Here is a 21281-nt window from a genome sequence, read left to right on the forward strand (position 1 = left end):
ATAGATTGTAATTCATGGGCTGGCCATAGTCCAACAGAAAAGTTTTAAAAGTCCTGGAAAATATGAATAGTACTGATTTTTAAACAAGGAAAGGAAACATCCTGAAAAGTGTTGTTCATTGTTTTCATGATAGAAGTCGTTTTATGTCTTATAAAATATATATCTGGTTGGAATAAATAAAAGGATCCTGAACAATAGGGAAGAAGAATGAGTTAGCTTAATTCCGCTTTCTTTAAGATCTCATATTTAAAGTAATCTCTATGTCTGCTAGACATTTGTTTCTTATTAAAAGCTCTGAGACAACACATCGCGAGTTTTTGAAGTTTCTCTGACTTGATACGCAAATCGTATTACAAAAGTCTATCTGAACTTTTTTAACCAGAGACACTGCATAAATTAAGAGTCTGAAACATTGGGTTCTACTTTCAAACGTGCATCGTGTAATCTGAGTCAAACAATATTATGAAATGTAGTTGTTGCATGTGACGCAATGCATTGTTCTGTCATTAGGTGTGCTCTTGACAGGGAATCCTTGCCAAACCCAGCTTCTTCATGAATGTAAATGGCTCGTTTCAGATGTATCGAACTCATGAATGCAGAACAATCCCGTTGCAACATTTCTCTAGAAATAACAAAGAAAAACCAGAGGGATCTGGCAGCACGCACTGAAAATATATTTTTTTAATAAATTGTTTTTTCAAATTGCCACTAAGGAGCTGCAAAAACCTGTTGTAACACGTCATTTCATAGAGGCAGTTGCTGCCACAGGATTACATTACATGTTGAGGTACAGCTCACATACCCTATCTATAACACAAGCATGCATGAGATTGAGTGATGCATTTCAAAATGATACATGAAATGGCTACAATCGTGGAGTAACAAAAATCATTTCATGACTCTATAAGCAAAACAATATAAGAATGAACAACAGATTTTTTTTTTTTCAAATTCCTTGTTTAAATTTGGTGCCTTAGTCTAGTTTATTTGCAAAATACCAGTTTCCCTCCCTGGGCATCTTGGAAGGAATGCGTGGGGAGAAATTGTGGGTTGGATTCATTCTATCTTCCCTATATTGATGGAAAAGAATGTAACTACTAGAGTTACAATATCCCGCATGGTTATAAACCATGCTTTGGTAGGATTTCTGATCATATGGAATAGAGCAAGCAGGAGATGGACAGTGTGTTCCTATTTCCCCCCCCTCATCTTGCCTGAAAGGAGTAACTGTGTCATGGATACACCAGCGTTGAACCTGCATTATAGGTGGCATTCCATAAATTGAACATATATCTACCCATTGCAGGAGTAATGCTCCCATGATGGTACCAATAAAAGAGCAATGTGCTTTTATTTTTACACTCACATTCAGACCTACAGCTTAGGTGAATGTATTCTAGAATAACAACTTATGAATGTTTAAGTCAAATCAAATTAATAAATAGCAAACATTCTGGCTTGGCTGTCATATATAAGCTTCAAGATTATGAATTATAATTGAAACGGGTGGCTATAAATACTAATAATAATAATAACCCAAAGCCTCTGGAACACAACTCGAATACCATCAGCATTGATAAAATCACCATCAGTCAATTGCAAAAGGCAGCTTTACTCAGAACAGCTTATGTACTTTAAAGACCATCAAACAACTACATCTCTTTATCCCAGGTCCTGGGAAGGACTTGATAGGTGGATAAAAATGCCAAATCCAGTCTAAACATCTGGCTGACTGTGTGATGAAACATAATAGTAATAATAGAGGCATTCATATTTGTGATCATTATGATGAATCCCCCACACTTGTCCATTTACTTAACTGCCAATTACTACATGGGCACTTCCACACACCCTCCCTTTCCACCCCTCAGTCCCTTACAAAAACTGGAACTTGATTTAGTCATCTTTCGTTGACTGCAGAGGGATTGGTTTCAAAACACAGAGATACCTCTGCTGATGAGCAGGAGAGTGCAAAGGCTGCAGCTCAGTCAGGCTCAACTCTCCTTTCTGGAATAAGGGGTGGGGGGGACCTTATCCCCACTATACCCCAAAGGTTACAAAGCAAATTGCTCTGCCTCCCCACCTCCCCACCTCTCAATGCAATGTATTTATGTAAGTCCGGTGGTTTATTTATTTAATTAATTAATTCAGTGTTGAGGCCGCCTGACTCTGGAAAGAAAGAAAGAAAGAAAGAAAGAAAGAAAGAAAGAAAGAAAGAAAGAAAGAAAGAAAGAAAGAAAGAAGGAAGGAAGGAAGGAAGGAAGGAAGGAAGGAAGGAAGGAAGGAAGGAAGGAAGGAAGGAAGGAAGGAAGAATATTTCAAAAAGAATGCAACTGACAGAAAGACCAATTATGTAACCCAAATATCGCAAAACCCAAAGGGACTTGGCCACCATGCTATTCCAAGGCCTGGGAGAACAGCCAAGTTTTTAACAGTTTACAGAAGGTCCATAAGGTGGGAGCAGCAGGACTCTCTTGGGGGATGCCATTTCAGAGGGCATGAGCTACCATTGAGAAAGTACTTTCCTGGGTTCCATGTTTAATTGACAGGACCCAGAGCTTTTCTCCTTCTACTTGACCTCACTGGGTGAGCAGAAATATACAGAGACAGATGGTCCTTCAGGCAGCCAGGCCCTCTACCATAAAGGCCTTTATAGATGGTAATCAGCATCTTGAGTTGCACCTAAAAGCCAACTGGTTTCTAGTGTAGCTTGTGAAGCAGTGAGGATACCAGAGCAAGTCAACAAATGCCTCCTGATTGTCTAAGAAAAGCACCTAACAGTTGTTAGACTGAAAAAAAAAAAGCCATAAAATAGTAAGTAAAAGCAATGAAATCTCCCAAAGAATTTCTTGCTTCCATGTTGCACGTTCTACAGGGAATTAAAAAGCCACTTTCACTTATGAAGGGGAAATGATAAAATGTCAGCCTTAGTGAAACTGAGCCTTGTCCCCTGTGATCCTTGTTAAACGTTCCCACAATCTTACTGTACATTGGCAAGATGGAGGGATTAAGTTCTATGCAAAGCAGGGAAAGGACCCAGAAATTCAGGCTGGCTTGAGCCCAGGAGCACAGAGGTGAAGGCGAGATAATTCTCTCTGATTGAAAGGTAGATCATCCCAAGGGCTGCAGGTATGTAATAATTCCAAAAGGAGAAAAAAAATCAACTCAGTTCTTAAAACAGTAGAATAGAATTAAACAATAGAATCCCTTATGCCACCAGGCTTGAAATTTTGGGCTTGGACAATCTGGAACTGCGCCGCCTGAGGTCTGACCTAAGCATAGTACACAAAATTGTCTGCAACAATGTCTTACCTGTCAATGATTTCTTCAGCTTCAACCTCAATAATACACAGGCAAACAATTGATACAAACTCAAGGTAAACCACTCCAAACTCGATCACAGAAAATACGATTTCAGCAACAGAGTGGTTAATACCTGGAATGCTTACCGGACTCCATTGTTACATCCTCAAACCCTCACAGCTTCAACCTTAAACTATCTACCGTGGACCTCACCCCGTTCCTAAGAGGTCCGTAATGGGGGTGTGCATAAGCGCACCAGCGTGCCTACTGTCCCTGTCCTACTGTCCCCATTTTAAAAGGTAAAGATTCCTCTGCACATGTGTGCTAGTCTGGCTCTAGGGGCAGTGGTCATCTCCGTTTCAAAGCCGAAGAGCCAGCGCTGTCCAAAGATGTCTCCGTGGTCATGTGGCCGCCATTACTAAACACCAAAGGCACACGGAACACTGTTACCTTCCCATCAAAGATGGTCCCTATTTTTCTACTTGCATTTTTTATGTGCTTTTGAACTGTTAGGTTGGCAGAAGCTGGGACAAGTAACAGGAGCTCACTCCGTTACGCGACACTAGGGATTCGAACCACTGAACTGCCGACCTTCTGATCGACAAGCTCAGCATCTTAGCCATTTCCCTTGTTCATGTCCATGTTCATATTCATACCTGCTATCTTGAACATGTTTGACAAACTAATAAATAAAATAAATAAATAAAACAGATAATGCTACAAGATCAGCCAAGTGTGGAACTAAATCCCATGTTCAGCAAAATAGTAAGAGGCAATACTCAAACGACTCCAAAGCATCATGAGATCGGAGGCAATGCCATGCCAAATATTAACTTTCTGAACCAGAACTAAGTTAGGTGTGTGTGTGTGTAGGGGCGGGTGGGGGGGGAGAATAGGCAACACTTGCCAAATGTTTCTTCCTGCTGTTGGTGACTTTATATAATCCTTTCACCCACCCAAGGATTTAAGGAGATTATTAATATCTTAATTGCAGTGAGGCGAATGTTATTATTGTTTCCTGAATCACAAACAAGATCAACAAGTTCTGCCTGCTTTTGCTGTTGAGCACTGGATTCCTCATGGGCAGACCTGACCCCCTGTGAAGCAGCAAGAAGATTACATGGGCCTGCCTAGTTCGAACACCAGGTCAACTTTCCCTATCCTGACACCCTCAAGATTTCTTGGGTTATCATTCCCAGGACTGCCTCTTCTTCATCATCTAGCAATAGCTGCATGCCAGGCAAAACTTTCACAAGTGTTGAATTTTCATTATTATAACCACTGCTTGGGAAGAGTAAATTTCTGCTTATAAAGAGTTAATACACTAAATTCCTTTAAGGACATCACGAAATGCCTAGCATGCTGCAAGACTCAGGAGATGATAGTCTGGGGGGGGGGGGAAACACAACAGCACAGATTCAAATTCCATTGGAAAGCTGCTACTCTTTTATGCAAGAGAGACGGGGCTGAGAGGCATTTTTAACAGAAGCCTAAGAGGGAAATGTTCACATTCATAGCTTTCTTCAGCCTGGAGGTTCAGCTCCAGAATGGTCCAGAGATCCAGCATGGAAAAGAGATCCCTTCACCTCTGGAGAAAGTTGCCGAGCTCTTCCAGGGGCTTGAAGAAGTGGTGGAGGAGCACACCTTTCCAGAGCTGAAGCAGATGAATGGAACAGGTTGGCTGGAGTGGCAGGAAAAGATGCTATTTGCTGAACTGTCACTTCAGCTATGGGGAAAACCTCCCAAAAACCAAAGTGAAATTCAAGAGAGCCTCGTGCAGCCATTCTGACCCTCTTTTTATTTTTATTTATTGCATTTATTTATCTAACCACCTTCCCAAAATGAAGGTTACTGACACAGAAACTAACCAGCAATTCATATTCTGCAAGTGTATACTATTTTTGGGGTTAGCTCCTCTATCATCAGAAGAATACTGTTAGTAAACAAGGGTTGGAAATTGTCCTCCTAACACTGATCTGCTATTATTTCTGATTTTTTGGATTCAGGAGAAGTGGACAAGTCTGTACTATCTCATTTTAGGAGCTTAGGCCTGGGAAGAGAAGCCTTCCAGGGTTGGTATAATAAATGTACAGTTGGGCTGTGATGGAGTGAAGGGCTCCACAAATGAACAGGAGGAAAAAAGGAGGCCAGGAAAGAATTTTATGTTATAATTTTCTTTATACTTCTGTAAGATGCAGGACAAAGAGACCTGGATTGTAAACAGCCAAGTGAACCAGAATCAGTGGTGGAATTCAATTTTTTTTTACTACCGGTTCTGTGGGTGTGACTTGGTGGACGTGGTGTGGCTTGGTGGGCATGGCAGGGGAAGGATATTGCAAAATCTCCATTCCCACCCCATTCTGAGGCCAGCCAGAGGTGGTATTTGCCGGTTCTCCAAACTACACAAAATTTCCCCTACCAGTTCTCCAGAACCTGTCAGAACCTACTGAATTTTACCCCGACCAGGGATATAGGCCACAACATTCAATTGGCAGATTGGGAGAAATTATGGAAACAAAATATTAAAATGACAAGGGCCACAACATATAAAGAGAATCTCATCAAAATGTTTTATAGATGCACCTACCACCGGCTCGACTAGCTAAAATGTACCCAAACGCCCCCTCATCTTGTTGGAAGTGTAAAACCAAAAAAGGAACGTATTTTCATGCTTGGTGGAAATGTAAAAAGGCCCAACAATATTGGCAAGACATTAAAAAAATTATTGGGGAAATAACGAATCTACAAGTAGAAGACAGTCCAGAATTTTTTTTATTTGGCATGACAACAGCACAATACAACAAAGAGACGAAATACCTCATTATACATATCCTGACAGCAGCACGATTACTGTTTGCTCAAAACTGGAAATCGGATCAACTCCCAACCAAAGATAAAATCATCTCAAAAATAACAGAATGTGCCGAGATGGACAGATTGACGCTGGAACTCCAGGACAAGGAAGAAAGTGATTATTACCATGTGTGGCACCAATGGTACCAATGGCTGGAAAGAAAAATAAACACAACCGTAGACGATAAAAACTAGGGTGAAAGATTATTAGCAATAAGGAGAGGATGTAAATTTATCATAAGTTTTAAGTAGTTGAATTAAGAATCAAATATTACTTTCTTATGAATATGTAATGGAAAACACTAGATGTACTGTTGATGACAAAAAGTATATATGTAGAATGTTGTGTGGGTGCTGTGGGTGGTGGGAGTTTTGTTTGTTTTGTATTGTCTTTGTATTTTTGTTTATATCTTAATAATAAAAATATTAATTAAAAAAAAAGAATTTTACCCCTGACCAGAATTCTCTGTATATCTATGCTTTAGTCTAGTGGTGCTCTAGATTCTTGCAGACTAGATCTACTCTACCGAGTTTTACTGATGAAAAGTATATTTTTCTAAGTAGGTAGGCCTATGACTATGAAATAATAATCCAATATTTTAAATAACCTAATCCTGGGAGTAAGCGTACCCAAAATGAAATTCCATTTAAATTCCAAATAGACATTTATATAATTGCTATCTATTTTCTTCTAAAGATGAAGACATATGGGTAGAAATGTGTGTCTTTCTTCCACCTCAAAGGTTCAATTTTTTAGTACAAAATATAGGACTTGATGTTGATTTCTAAGGATATGATTTCTCTCCATAGTCTCTGTGAGAGAAACATCCAGAATGACCTTGGGATGCATCTTGTTACTATCGAACAAGTTTTGTTTTACTTATGTTTGTTATAATAAACATGTCTGGATCCATCCATTACATTACATTGAAATGTGAATCATGTTTAACAAATTATGTGGCTTGAGCCATAAAACCCATAAAGCCAAATAAGACCCATTTTTGTCTTTCCATGAAGCAAGCATGACAGGATGCTTGCTTCAAAGGGTTAATAATATAACACAGGAGATTTAGCTCTTTGCCCCCAATACATGACATTCAGGCTTTATTTTTGCCTTCAAGAGATAAAATGTTCCTTGTTTTCATTTTCACAACAACTTGGTTAAATACATTTGGCTGATGGAGCAATGACTTGTTCACCTAGTAAAGAAAAGGAAATAGCAAACATTTGTTGTCCCAGCACAGATAAAACACCTCCTGGTAAGTGGAATTTTCTTAAAATAAGGTGGCAACTGAACTAATATGCACTTTGGATATCTTTCAATAGTTTGTGTGTGCACAAATGCAAATATGTATATTAGAAATGTTCTATATACACTTATATTTCCTCTGCCAGTATGTTATATATTACAAAGGATCACTTAATAATAGAGATGTTGGGCTTGTGGTTTAGTTTTCTACTATGGGCAAAATCTTTTGCTTCTGGGAAATCATGGAAGATAACTTCCCAGAAATATATAGAAAACAAAACAAAATATTTTCATGCTTTTGTTGAAACAACCAATGCTTCAATCTTTCCCTATCAATTTCATTATATATTGTAGACTTGTTTTTATCCATCGAAAGTTCGGCACAAGGGAAAATACGCACCAGGAAACAAGCAAAATGTTAAAAAGTTATGATATTTATGTAGTTACTTACCAAGCAAGTACCAAGTTACTTAACATCTAAATTATATTAAAGTAACCAAACTGTCTTTACAATCCCCAAGGCATGTCACAACTTTTGAGCACCCCTAATGTTTGGAAATTGAAAGTTAAAAATTTAACATACCCTAACCGCACATACACAAACAGTCATATAAACAAAATCAAATACTTCTCTCCTGTCTTAATTCTAGATATTATAGCGTTAGTTTGGACTGGGCATGCTCAGTTTCCAATCCCTGCTTGGCCAGGAAGCTATTGAGTCCATTACATCTCAGTCTAAACTACCTCACAGGATTGTTGTAAAGAAAGAAGTGAGGAAACCATGCTTGATGCCTTGAACTCCTATGGAAAAGGTAGGACATTAATATATATATAAGAAATGACTAGATATTCAAGTACAGCAGCTTTTCCCTCAATCGGAAATCAGAGCATGGTGATAATTGCTAGTCACTTAATGTCTGTCTGTCTTCCAGTTGAAGGTATTAAGCACTAAGCTGTGGGGAAGAAGAAAGAGGTCTAATATTCATAAATATCACCATGGATTTTTTTTCTTTCAGCCTATAATCATCTATAGCAGTGATGGTTAACCTTTTCAGCACCGAGTTCCAAAACTGGAGCACGTGCGCCAGAGCGCTGGAACCCAAAAGAGAGCAATTGTCCGGCACGCATGAGCACGATGGAACCCAGAAAAGCAGCTGGTGATGGCACGCGTGCCCACAGAGAGGACTCTGCATGCCACCTTTGGCATGCGTGCCATAGGTTCACCATCACGGATCTATAGTATAAAAGATTCTCAGACGGAAAGCAAAGAAAATGCAGAAATTGCAAAGCTTATTTGTAATAAAACCCACTGAGTTCAACAATACTGCTGGATTTGTAATGCATTTTAAGTCTGCAGATGTCCTACCTAAGGATTAGCAATCAGACATGTCTGGGTTCTCATCAAATATAGGCTAATCATTCAGATTAGTATTGTAGAAGTACAGGCAGTCCTCAACTTACAACAGTTCATTTAGTAATGTTCAAAGTTACACTAAAAAAAGTGACTTCTGATCGTTTTTCACAGTTATAAGCTTTGCAGCATCCCCATGATCATGTGATCACAATTCAGATGCTTGGCAACTGGTTCATATTTATGACGGTCACAGTATCCCAGGATCATGTGATCCCCTTTTGCAACCTTCTGATAAACAAAGTCAATGGGGAAGCCAGATTCACTTAACCACCGGGTGATTAACTAATCAAAACAATTACTACCAACCTGCCTTCCATTGAGGACCTGTATACTTGCAAGAGTCAAAAAGAAGGCTGTGAAAATATTTACAGATCCCTCGCATCCTGGACATAAATTGTTTCAACTCCTACCCTCAAAATGACGCTATAGAGCACTGCACACCAGAACAACTAGACACAAGAACAGATTTTCTCCCGAACTCCATCACTCTGCTAAACAAATAATTCCCTCAACACTGTCAAACTATTTACTAAGTCTGCACTACTATTAATCTTCTCATCGTTCCTATCACCCATCTTCTCCCACTTATGACTGTACGACTGTAACCTTGCTGCTGGCATCCTTAAGATTTATATTGACTGTTTCCCTATGACTATCATTAAGTGTTGTACCTTATGATTCTTGACGAATGTATCTTTTCTTTTTATTTACACTGAGAGCATATGCACCAAAGACAAATTCCTTGCGTGTCCAATCACACTTGGCCAATAAAGAATTCTATTCTATTCTATTCTATTCTATTCTATTCTATTCTATTCTATTCTATTCTATTTGCACTGCTTCACTTAACAACTGTGGCAAGAAAGGTCGTAAAATGGGGCAAAACTCACTTAACAAATGTCTCATTTAAGAACAGAAATGTTGGGCTCAATTGTGGTCGTAAGTCGAGGACTACCTGTATCTACATATTTGGCTAAGAAGCTCCTCGTCTACATGTCAATTCAGATGGTATATAGATGAACACATTGCTATATGGTCAGGCTACTACATTTGAGCTGTCAAAATCTGGACAACCATCAGATGGCCACAAAGAATTTTTTGGCCAAATGTGGGAGCTCTGCTACGCAGAGAAATAGTATGCAGTTAATAATGTTGGATTTTAACTACTGTGTTAAAGTAGTTTAATTACTTTAAAGTAGTGGTAGTTTAACTACTTTAACTATTTCAAATGTCATTTACTGTGTTAACTATGCTGTCAGCTAGAGATTGTCAAAATTTGCCAAAAATTCAGTAAAGCTTCTGGTAAAATTCCTTTAATAAATTCTTGAATGCTTTGGGGGAATTGGGTCAATCATCTCCATCTTCTCCCATCCTAACTTACACCAGGGTAACAGTCAACTTTAGCACATACCATATGGTTACTTTTTCTTTTAAGAGTAGCGATATTAAGTCCCTTGCAACAAGCAGAAGAATCAATCTTGTGACACCTTGACACAAGCAGCGGTCGTTAAGATCAGCTTCGCTTCCTTACTATTCCAGCAAGTTCATCAGGGGCTTTAGTCTAGAACCGACAAACCCAACGGACAGATGTTTTAGAGTTGTTTGCCACAGCCACCGGCTCTTTGGGCGACTTTTCACTTAATTTACGAGTTGAGCAACTTTATTTAGGAATTTTGCGGAGAAGGCGAGAGAGAGAGAGAAAGAGAAAGAAAGAATAAGGCTGCCCCCACAACCTCACAGCCCTTCGCGTGGCAAGCAGGTTTTTTTGCGGATGGGGAAAAGATCGATGTTCAAATAACCGGGTGGCTCCGTTTGCTAAAGTCAATATGCAATTATGCGAAAGACTTTGGAAATGCGGTGACCGCACAGATCACGGTACCCGCCTTTGAGAACGGACCTGCGCCTCCGCCTTGCTTCAGGGCCCCATCTCGGCGCGCTTGATCACGGCCATTTGTTGGCTCCGCCGAGCTCTCTGCTGAAAGCTGCGCTCTCCATCTCCTCTGCCTTTGATGATCGTGAGCTCTTTCACACCCAGACACTTGGCCCTTCTCTTCTTCCTCTCTCCAGTCCACCCCCTCCTCCGCTCCCCAGACTCTGCTTTCCGGGTTGGGGCTTGAATTAGCAGCCGGCTCCAGGGGGGGGGGACTACTACTACTACTACTACTACTACTACTACTACTACTCCTTCTCCGTCTCCTTCTCCTCCTCCTCCTCCTCCTCCTCCTCCTCCTCCTCCTCCTCCTCCTCCTCCTCCTCCTCCTTCCTTCTTCCTCTTCCTCTTCCTCTTCCTCTTCTCCTCCTCCTCCTCCTCCTCCTCCTCCTCCTCCTCCTCCTCCCACTTCGGTTCTGGCTCGTCCGACGGCACTGGCTTTTCGCAGCCCTCCGCCTCGCGGCTGCTGAAACCGGTGCCTTCATTCTGAATATCTGGATCTGGGACACACTGAAATGTTATCTAGATGTGTGTGTAACCAAAACCCAGCTGGGAGGGGGTGAGGAATACGTTTGTGTGTGTGTATGTGTGTAGATACCGTGCTGGTACCTGCACCACAAAATCCTGCGCGCCCTCACATTTTTTCACACGCCTCTAATCCCATTAGCACACCTGAAATAATAGCCTCGGTGGGTGTCAAAAACACCGCCTCCTTTTCTTGATTTTGCCGCTTAGTGGAATAAAAGTGAGGATTTCTCGGAGCGGCTGCCTGGGTGTTTTGTTTTTCCTTACATAGGGGAGGAATTCAGACCCAGGATCAAAGGTTGGGGTACCCACCACATTTTCTTGAAAGTTCGTCCTTGCTGAACTCACTGCAGCGTCCACCCAGGGTGTCCCCTATTGATATGCAATGAAGAGGAGGAGGGAACGCGATTGGGAATCTCACCCCCCACCCCGGTTCTCCTCTCCCAACTTAGCAGAAAGCCAGCAGCGCTTTCCTATTGCTTGTTTATCCCGAGTTAGCTCCCGCTGTGTTTCAGTAGGGCTTGCTCCTGGGAAATGATGCATAGGGTTACTTCCTGCATCTTTCTTCCCATTAGTGAAATATTACTTGGAAACAGAGATACCGCCTTGGAATTTACCTCCCAGGCTGCATATTTGAGATGAACCACCTTCTATTTGAGCTGACTGATTTTTATCTGAGAGATATTTCCTGGTGTAGAAGGCCCACTGACTTCAGTGAGACTCGCTGAATTGGCCTTAATTAATATACTGCCCGAGGTGATCCCATCATACTTATCTCTGATAATGGCTAGTTCCCAGCTTGATCTGCAAACCAGTTAAGGGGACTGTTCTCCTAAACATTAATTTAGGAATAAACCTGTCAAAGTTTACTGAGCAGCTCTGTAATCTCCAGGACCCTGCATTATTTGGGCTGAGTTAGACAAGAGTGCAACTAAAGAGTTGCAAATGTTGTTCTTTTTTTTCTAAATCGCAGTTTAAAATAACATTCTGCCTTGTTGGCTTCTTCTTCTTCTTCTTCTTATCTCCAAAAGAATTTATCTCATATCCATCAAGGGACTCTCAATCCCCATTTGATGTGCAGGACCTGGCTTTCAAGTGGCTCTGCTTATTTGGGGCAAACAAAGAATCAAACTTTGCTGCAGTTAAGAAATCATTTTAAGGGCTCTCTAAATCTGAAGGTTTAGAAAATAATTTCTACCAGATTAAATGAAATGGATTTATGAGAAGGCCTGCTTATTATGATGCCCCCAAACCTCTTGGGGCCTTTTCCCTGAGTGAGTTTTATGGAATGTTGTGGTTTGAGCTTCTGTAAATCAGCAGTTCTCCCTCTACGCACATCCCCTTCTTACAATATTCTTCTACCTCTTTTTACTTTGCTAACTAAGTAACAATTGAAGAAACTTTTCTACCTCTGAGGAAGCAGAGAGACAAACAACGGGGAAATGGTTACAAGCCTTTTTTTAGCAATGGCAGAGAAAACTATCTGACTCAGTAGGGCTGCTTCAGGCATTTGGGATCAACAAACCTGTTGGAAAAAGTATTAAAATGACCACAGATTGCTGGGAAACAAATTAAAATCGATGGATGTAACTCTGCCTGTGATTGAACTATTTTCATTGAAACTCCCAATTCCAGCCCTTCCTTCTACAGCTATTTCCAAAGCCACTGCATCTTCCCCAGTCAATTTCTCCAATGTCCCATCCCAGAATTTTATCTTATAACACTTCTTTGAGTTTCTCCAGCTAGATGAAGCAAAGTCTTCCACAAATCAAGAAATAAATGGGGTAAGATAAGAGGAGTAGAAGGAATATTAGCAATGAGCTGATTCTGAATTGATTCCTGGAGGGGGGGGAACAGGTATAAATTCTTGCCCATATTCAGTGGTGTAGTCCCTTAAGAAGGAGGCTTGTAGGGAATGATTTTGAGGTGGTCTGACTCAGAGACCACCATGGGGGAGGGGTATTAGTAACTGCTAGTTTGGATAAGTAAACAATGTAATCAGTCATTATTGTCTTTCTTGACCCTGCCCTTCTACAGTGGGCAATTTCAATGGAAGGACAGTGCCTTTTCATATACCAGGACAAGGTAGAGCAAAGCAAATTTGCCGTGGCTATTTACCTCACTTCACATCCCAAGGAACATTCCTCCCCAGCCACAATCCTTATGCATACTAGGGGCTTCTGCTCCAGGCTCAAACACAAGTTTGTGTGCCGGGAGGAGGGGTGGCTGGGTGTAGCTATGGTAAACCACCCAGACTTACTTCTGCCCCATCCCATCAAAAAAACAAGTGAAGCGAATTGGCATTTCCAGGGAGAAAGTGGGGGAGGGGTTGCAATGTCTGTGAGACACGCCCCCGTTAGTAGATGTTTAGGACTGACAATGAGAAGAAAAGAACATATCGATCTTCACCCCTTACCTTTAAAATCACATGCTGCCTTAAGTCTCATTCTTGTGATTGATGCCTTGGGTTCAATGTTGCTATGAAGTAACTTCTAAACAGACCCTGGCACTAATGAAATTTTAGCCTCCCCCATCCCTATCAGATCATAAAATAAATAATGTATCAGACAATATATGATTGGCTGAACAAAAAACAACAATATATTGGACTGGATATATTAAAATCAAAATTAGTAATATTTCAGAGGTTTTTTCCTATTGAACCCAACAGACCCTACTTCTGAGTTTAGGAGCATGGAAGATTCTGAGGAGTTAGAAAATTAAAGTTCCTTGTTGATGGGTAAAACACACACACATACACACAAACCACAACTCCATGGATTATCCCCAAAACGTCTTTATTTATCCAATACCTAAACCTTTAAAAAGAATTTGCATTGGTTGTTCTGCACTGGTAGTTAGAAATTACAGCTGATTAAATACTCTCATTTTAAAAAAGGCACTTGAGATGGATTAAATCCAAAGAGATATTAGTGATTCTGAAGTTACTCTCTCTCTATGTCTATATGTACAAATGTCTAAGAATTTATAGAATTGGAATTTCATTGAATTTTTAAAAATACAATAACCCAAGTTCAAATATACTAAAATATTCTGAACTGCTCACACAATTATTACAACTTCAATTTCCCTTATCTGCGAGTGAAGTCTTACAGAAAGGAAGGAAGATTCATCTACCAGGGCTGAAGTATAAATGCTTGACGTTGGGTTTTGTTTTTTAAAGGATAGTTTGCTTTCCCTTTAAAGCTATTTTGTAATGTAGGTTAGCACAAGAATAAATTTAAGTAACTTTCCTCCTTTTTAATTAAAAAAAACTGTAGGGAAACATTCCTCCCCCTATGAATACAGTGTATTAACCAACATAAATTATTTGGTGGAAGGGCACATTTGAAAATCATATTAAGTTTCTGTTTCATTGTAGGGGAAATTTTTCACTTTGTCCTGGGCAGGTGAAATTATTTGGAGAGAAGAGAGGCCCCATGGAGAGTATCATTTTTAATCTCACCCTTTTCCTTTCTCCCCCAAAGTCACCTTTGAATGTTTCATAATTTCCCAGAATGTATTTCAAGTGATCTGCTTTTCCCCCCCTATTTAAACTAGATAGATGCATTTCAGGACGTAATTGGCTGATGTTGTATTAAATTACCGCAGATAACTCCGGCTTTAATATATCTTGTGTGCTTCTGTCTTGTTTTAATATAAAGAGGCTATGGTCTCCATCATATTTTCACTAAAGAGCCACCCTTCCTGTTCTTCAAAGGCCACTAAAAATATACAAGATCCCCCCCCCAATCGTCTCCCAACATATAAGAAGTTATAATGCCATTGAACAATAATATGCTCTTGCTGGTGCCCACATTAAAAAAACAAACAAAATACACACTGAGTTCAGCAAGATTTCAACTTAAAGATTCATGAACATAAAGGGCACTCCAACTTTCATCTAGGACATGAACTCACACAAGTAAATTTCCAAATGCCTTTTTCTTTTTATAATAATTAGTTTCATCACACTCAGTTTCTGTCTAGGTTTTATTCTTTTTTATTTATATATTTAATATTCTTTGTTATATTCCTTAGGATACAATTCTCTATTAATTTTTTTTGGGGGGGGGTGGCTACATCTTGTTGAATTCAGAGAAGGTAGGACGTGTGTTGAGACTTTCCCTGCCAGGTTTGCCCATAAACTCCAAAAGTAATAATCTTAATTGTTTCCATGTTATAATTCCCAGCACACCAGTATATTCTTTGGCTTCAGAAATTCTACCTCAAACGGGTTTTTTTTTAAAAAAAGAAAGAGACATATTATAAATGAAGCTTGGGTGGCTGATTACTGAGAATACCCCTTAAAACAGTATCTCTGGCTTTCACTGACTATTCATATGTTTCTTTTTTTATTGCAAAAGTTTTACAATTACATTTTCACCCCTTTTTTCACCCCCCCACCTCCCTCCCCAAACTTCCCGTCCTCCCTAACCCTCCCTAACCCTCCCCCCCCAGACTTCCCTATTATGTACTCATAACTAATAACACTGATATATAAACCTGAACCCATCCCTCCCCCTATATAATTTTTCCTCTTTGTCTCTTTACATTAAGATATTTCTAATACATTATTTTCAAATAAAAGCTATTTGATACTTTCTAGTTTGGTATTTGTTCTGAACATATTCTATCCACCTTTTCCATTCCCATTCATAAGTCTCTTGTGAACAATCTTTTAAATATGCTGAGATCTTCGCCATCTCTGCAAAACTTGCCATCTTCAAAGTCCATTCCTCGATAGTAGGCAAAACTTCATTCTTCCAATATTTACCTATCAACAATCTTGCTGCTGTTATCATATACAGTATTAATTTTATTTCACCCCGTGTAAAACCCTTAACTATACCCAATAAAAACAATTGTGGAGAAAATTGAATTTTTTTCTTCAAAACATTCTGCATGACCCACCATATTTTTATCCAAAAAGCCTTAACTTTCCTACAGGTCCACCAAACATGATAATACGTAGCATCCAAACATTCGCATCTCCAACATTTTGGCTGAACATTAGGGTACATACATGACAACTTTTTAGGATCTAAGTGCCATCTATAAAACATTTTATAAAAATTTTCCCTGAGATTCTGCGACTGTGTAAATTTAACATTCTGAACCCAAATTTTTTCCCATGTTTCCAACATCACTGGTTCTTCAAAATTTTGTGCCCACTTAATCATGCAATCTTTAACTAATTCAGTTTCTGAATCCCTTTCTAGCAAAACATTATAGAGCCTTTTAATATGCATTGGACCTTTCTCTCTTATATGTCTAACCAATTCTTCCTCATGCAACATAATACCAGTTTTTTGGTCTTCTTTCCATCTCAATTGTAATTGATTATATTGTAACCAGGTTAAATTAATCCCTTCGTCCAACAGTGTCTGCAATGTCTTCAGCTGCCATCTACCCGCATCTGTAAAAAGAACCTCTTTGTATAAAAACCCCCCGAGTGACATTATATTTGTATTCCACAAGGTATGACCAAGATCCAGCCATAACGGTATTTTATAATCCCATTTGAGTCGGTGCTTCTTCCAAACTCTCATCAAAGAGTCTCTAAGTATATGACTTTTAAATACTTTATCAACTTTGTCATCATAAAATAGGTAAGCATGCCATCCAAATTCAAGATCAAAACTTTCTGCATTCAATATTCCAGCCTTTTTACTTCCAAACCAATCACTTGTTAAAGTTAAAACTGCTGCATCATAATATAACTGTAGGTTTGGAAGTTTAAGGCCTCCTCTTTCTGGAACATCTTGCATAATTTTCAATTTCACTCTCGGCTTTTTCTCGTTCCAGACAAACTTATTAAGTCCAGTTTGCCAAACTTTCAGTTGTTTATCACTTTTAAGACTATTCATATGTTTCGTTCAGCCACGTTCTGAGTAAAAAAATGTCCTCTCTACACCCCCGCCCCCCCGGAAAAGTTTTGTCAATGGCTGTTGTAGTTTTACCATCGTCCAGTAGACGGCGTAAACGCCCAAGCCTTCAAATAAACAGGCGATCCAAGCGGGTTTTGTTTTAAATAATGAAGGCAGCCGCATTTTAATTCCAGAAAGTATTTTTTAATTAATTATTATTATTATTATTATTAGAAGAAGAAGAGTCCATTAATATTATTGATGACACTGCTTGGAAGTATCAATATTGTATAAAAAGTAGAGGGGATGCTCCAACCACCACTTATTATAAACTAGATGAACCTTCAGTCATATTCAGCCCTCCGATTAAAGTTAAGCAAACCCTCCCAAGACGGTATCCTCAAAACCTCCGAAAAGGAGAACTTCAAGAGAGGGAACTGTTTTATAGCTGTGTAGCAGTATTATCGCCTCATTATGCGCTCATGGAATTTTCTGTTGTTAAAAAAAAAGTTAAATGTTGTTCCTGAAGTTTAAATCTATCAAGGAGGTGATCAACGGTCAGATAATTTCCAAAAAGCCACAGCGGCTTTCTACAATTCTGATTTGAACTGGAGAGGAGGGCGGAGAGACTATCAGGATTTTTTCTATCATGTAAAAAAATCTTTGAATGGCAACTTCCAATCCCATTTCACACTTCCAGAAATTAAAGGAAAACAACAAACAAAAGCAACAAACAAAACAACAACCTGCAATCTCGCCAATTTGTCTTCAGGCCAACCCTCTCGGGGGTTGCAGAGTGTCCTCACCCCACCCCAAGTGACAAACGTCCAGGCCAGTAATAATAGTAACTCATGCCCCAGTTGGGGACGGCGGTGGGGTGGGGGGGAGCGAAGGGGGAGGAGGTTGTTGTTTAAGTGTAAATTATACCAGTAGGGTTCAAAAAGTTTTTAGGTGGGGAGTAACTTTTTTTTTTTTAGAAATGTTTTATAAAGTCCTCCATTAATTAATAAAAGGCGGTCTATAACTTTTGAAAAATGGTCATTAAATTGAACAGCCTTATTGCTTTTTTTGTTTGGTCATTCTTACACCCCCCCACTCAGTCCGTCCGTGTGTCTTCCCCCCTTCCCCCCCCCACGTCTGCCTTCTCCATCAGTCAGGCTCCCCCCCCTCTTCCCCGCCGCAGTCGCTCCCTGGTTTTTTATTTTGGGGGGAGGGAGATTCAGACATTTTAAAACCCTGGAAAGAAAACGTTCTTTTGCAAAAAAATATATATTTTCGGGTCCCGCTTCTTCACTCGGAGTATTTCCTAAATACAGTGGCTTGAGCATTTCGCCTCCCTCACTGTCCCGAATGGCCAGCCTGACCTCTGATTGACTCCTGAACTGGACCAGGGCTCTTTGTTTTCCCAAGTCGGAATCCAGTAAACAAACCATCTCTAACTCTCCGAGTCCCGTCTTTGCTTCGCAAACGGCCACTCGCTTCATCTTCACTTAATCTCCCCTCCAGCCCCGCTGAACCTCCTTTCTTTTTCACCTCCTCAAGTTTTGCCCTCTAATGGATCTTTAAATAGTTTTCTCTTTCGCGCTGCCATTCATTTAGGGTTTTCTGGCTTTGCTTTTTTGGGGGGGGGCGGGGGGTGTCAGATCCCTGCTATCACTCCAAGTCTTATCTCAGCATTCCTTCATTATCTTTATGTCCTGTTTAAAATCTGTTTTCTTCTGTTTGTTTTTTCACGTTTCGTGCCCTAAAATCTAAACACCGAAGGATCGGAGAAGCGGAGGGGGGCAAAAAGAAAAAGAAAAAAGTAACTAGGCTACCGGAGCGGGTGTGTGTGTGTGTGTGGGAAAGAAAGGCTGTGCGGCCCCAGCGGGCCACCCCACATGTTTTGACTCCCCCAAAGGTGTCCTTTTCATGCGACCATCCATGACTTCGAAAGGGAGTTGGAAGTCAGGGGCGCCCATCGTCGGACTGAGTTTTTGGAAATTAGGGTGACTCCTCCAGAGTAGATCCTGAACGAGCCGCCTCAAGCTGTTGCCTCCGACAGAAGCAGCTGGAATCCGAGGCACACTCACTGGGAGCAAGCTCAGTTCCCCTCCTTTTGAAAACCTCTTCTCTGCCGCCACCCACCACCACCTCGGGACTGAAACCCCCGCGGGACAACGGGGCTTCTCTTTCCCCCCGGGGAGGCCTGCGGAGTGTCGGCAGCATTAAGAGACTCCGAAGAATTCCCTCTGGCAGGGCCGGGGCCCCTTCCCATCTCCCTGCAAAGTGGGACCGAGAATGGCTAGAGTTGCCCTTAGCCCAAAGTATGCCAGCGCCTGGGAAGCAGGCTAGCTGGGCTTCGCGGAGGCTTCGGGCCGGCATCAACTTGCTCGCCTCCAAACGGCCGAGAGGCTTTTCAGCCCTTTCCCACGTGCCGGGGGGTGGTGGAAGGGAGAGGGGGCCGTGGGCTTTGGAGGACTCCGGGGTCCTCCAAAAGAGCCATTTCGTGAATCTCCGGGTCTCAGGTTTGGGGTTGGATGGGGTCACAGCTGGCAGGGGAGCGGGAAGGCCGAGGGTCCTAGCTGCATTTCCTAAAAAGGCCATCTAGTCGAAAAGCTTGGGTCGTTGAGGTGGAAAAGTAAAAAAAAAAAAAAAAAAAAGGTCGTAGAATTGTCTCCGGGAGGTTATGGAGCTAGCGAGGAGCTGCCCGTTTCTTTTCCCGCCCTTTTAATAGATGATTAATTGCTTGCCCGGCTTAGTCTTTTTATGGCCGGTATATTGCAACTCGAGACGGCTAAGGCGCAATTGCTCACAGCAAGCCTCAACAGTGGGGACTGTTTGCTAATTGTAAAAAAAGAAAGGGAAAAAAAACCACCAACCCTTATCCAGAAGGAGCTTTGTGCAAACAATTTGTCGTCCTACTGTAATTACACTGTAAAAGTGCTTTCACCTCAATTGGGTCACTTTCGTCTGTTAGAGGCCTGGGAACTTTGATAGGGGAAAGGGAGCACCAGCACCTCACCTCTCCCTCTTTCTCTGCCTCCCTGCCTTGTGCAGAAGGAGGGCGCGGTTTGGGATTAGTCAAGTAAAGTCAACCAGGGCAGCCCAGTTCTGGGTAACGAAAGTAAGCAGGGGAGCGACAGCTGTGGTCCAGTTATTCAGGATTAGTGGGATTCACACAACCTTACCTGGGGAGCCTTAGCGGCGATGATGATGATGATGATGATGATGATGATGATGATGATGATGATGATGATGATGATGATGATAATTTCATTCGCCGCAGGCGGTTCGGAAAACTATTTGTATTTTCCCGGGACATGAGCCGGAGGGATATGCTCTGGGCCGTTTTTTTTCGGAAGGAAGTTTAAAACTCCTTGCCACGGACGTAAAGGAAGGACAATAATATCTGCTAGTAAAAGCAGCAGCAGCAGCAGCTTTCTCTTCTGTCACGGCTATAGGGGAATCCTTCACACACACACACACACCCAAGACAACCCGAACCCAGGAATTCCTCCAGAGTCACTTTGAGGCTCAGGTCTACATCGGTCTGACCCCAAGAATAGATCAGTGACTGCTGGATTTTGCGGTATGCCCTCCACCTCTTGGAGTGATCTTGTCAATGCCAGGTCCTGGTTTTCTTTCCCCGAAAAGCCTAACTTGGCTGTCGTTTGCCCTCAGGTTGCCTTACCAAGAGCACTTTATAGTCTAGAGAAAGTAATAAGCAATCTCTCCAAATACCAAACCTTATTATTATGAGCAAAGAAAACAGATTTATTAGGTATCTTCATCATCAGCTAATACAAAGGCAATAATTTGTTGCCGTTACACATCACATCTTTTCACTTGGGGGGTGGGGATCATGATCTCCTCCCTCAGCCTTTAAAACACACATTTTATGGCAAAAAAAAATCATAAATCGCAGTAAGCAGAAGAGATAAGCTTAAAGTTAGAGAGTGCTGTTGCTGTAGCCGCCACCGCGAATTCTTCCTGTAGAGGTTACACTTTCAGTCTAAAATAGGTTTGGCCCAACTGTCCGGGATTTATTTCTATTTGAATCTATTGACGAAGCATACGAAAAAGTGCCCCATAACTTTACTATAGATCCCAGGATACAGATTTTATTAATTCTAGTTCGAATAAAGTATTGGAACA

General features: G+C 40.9%; 1 long non-coding RNA gene across 1 annotated transcript in view; it reads right to left on the bottom strand.

Moving 5' to 3' along the window:
* Positions 1 to 21281, bottom strand: part of LOC132711137 (uncharacterized) — a 29512-nt gene that overhangs the window by 6478 nt on the left and 1753 nt on the right. The window contains exon 1 of the long non-coding RNA XR_009621977.2: positions 20315 to 21281. This exon is cut by the window's right edge and continues 1753 nt beyond it. This is a non-coding gene — a long non-coding RNA (uncharacterized LOC132711137). The remainder of the gene's footprint in view (positions 1 to 20314) is intronic.

The sequence above is a fragment of the Pantherophis guttatus genome, chromosome 1, assembly GCF_059756535.1.
Source record: "Pantherophis guttatus breed Tessera chromosome 1, ASM5975653v1, whole genome shotgun sequence".
Taxonomy (NCBI): Eukaryota; Metazoa; Chordata; class Lepidosauria; order Squamata; family Colubridae; genus Pantherophis; species Pantherophis guttatus.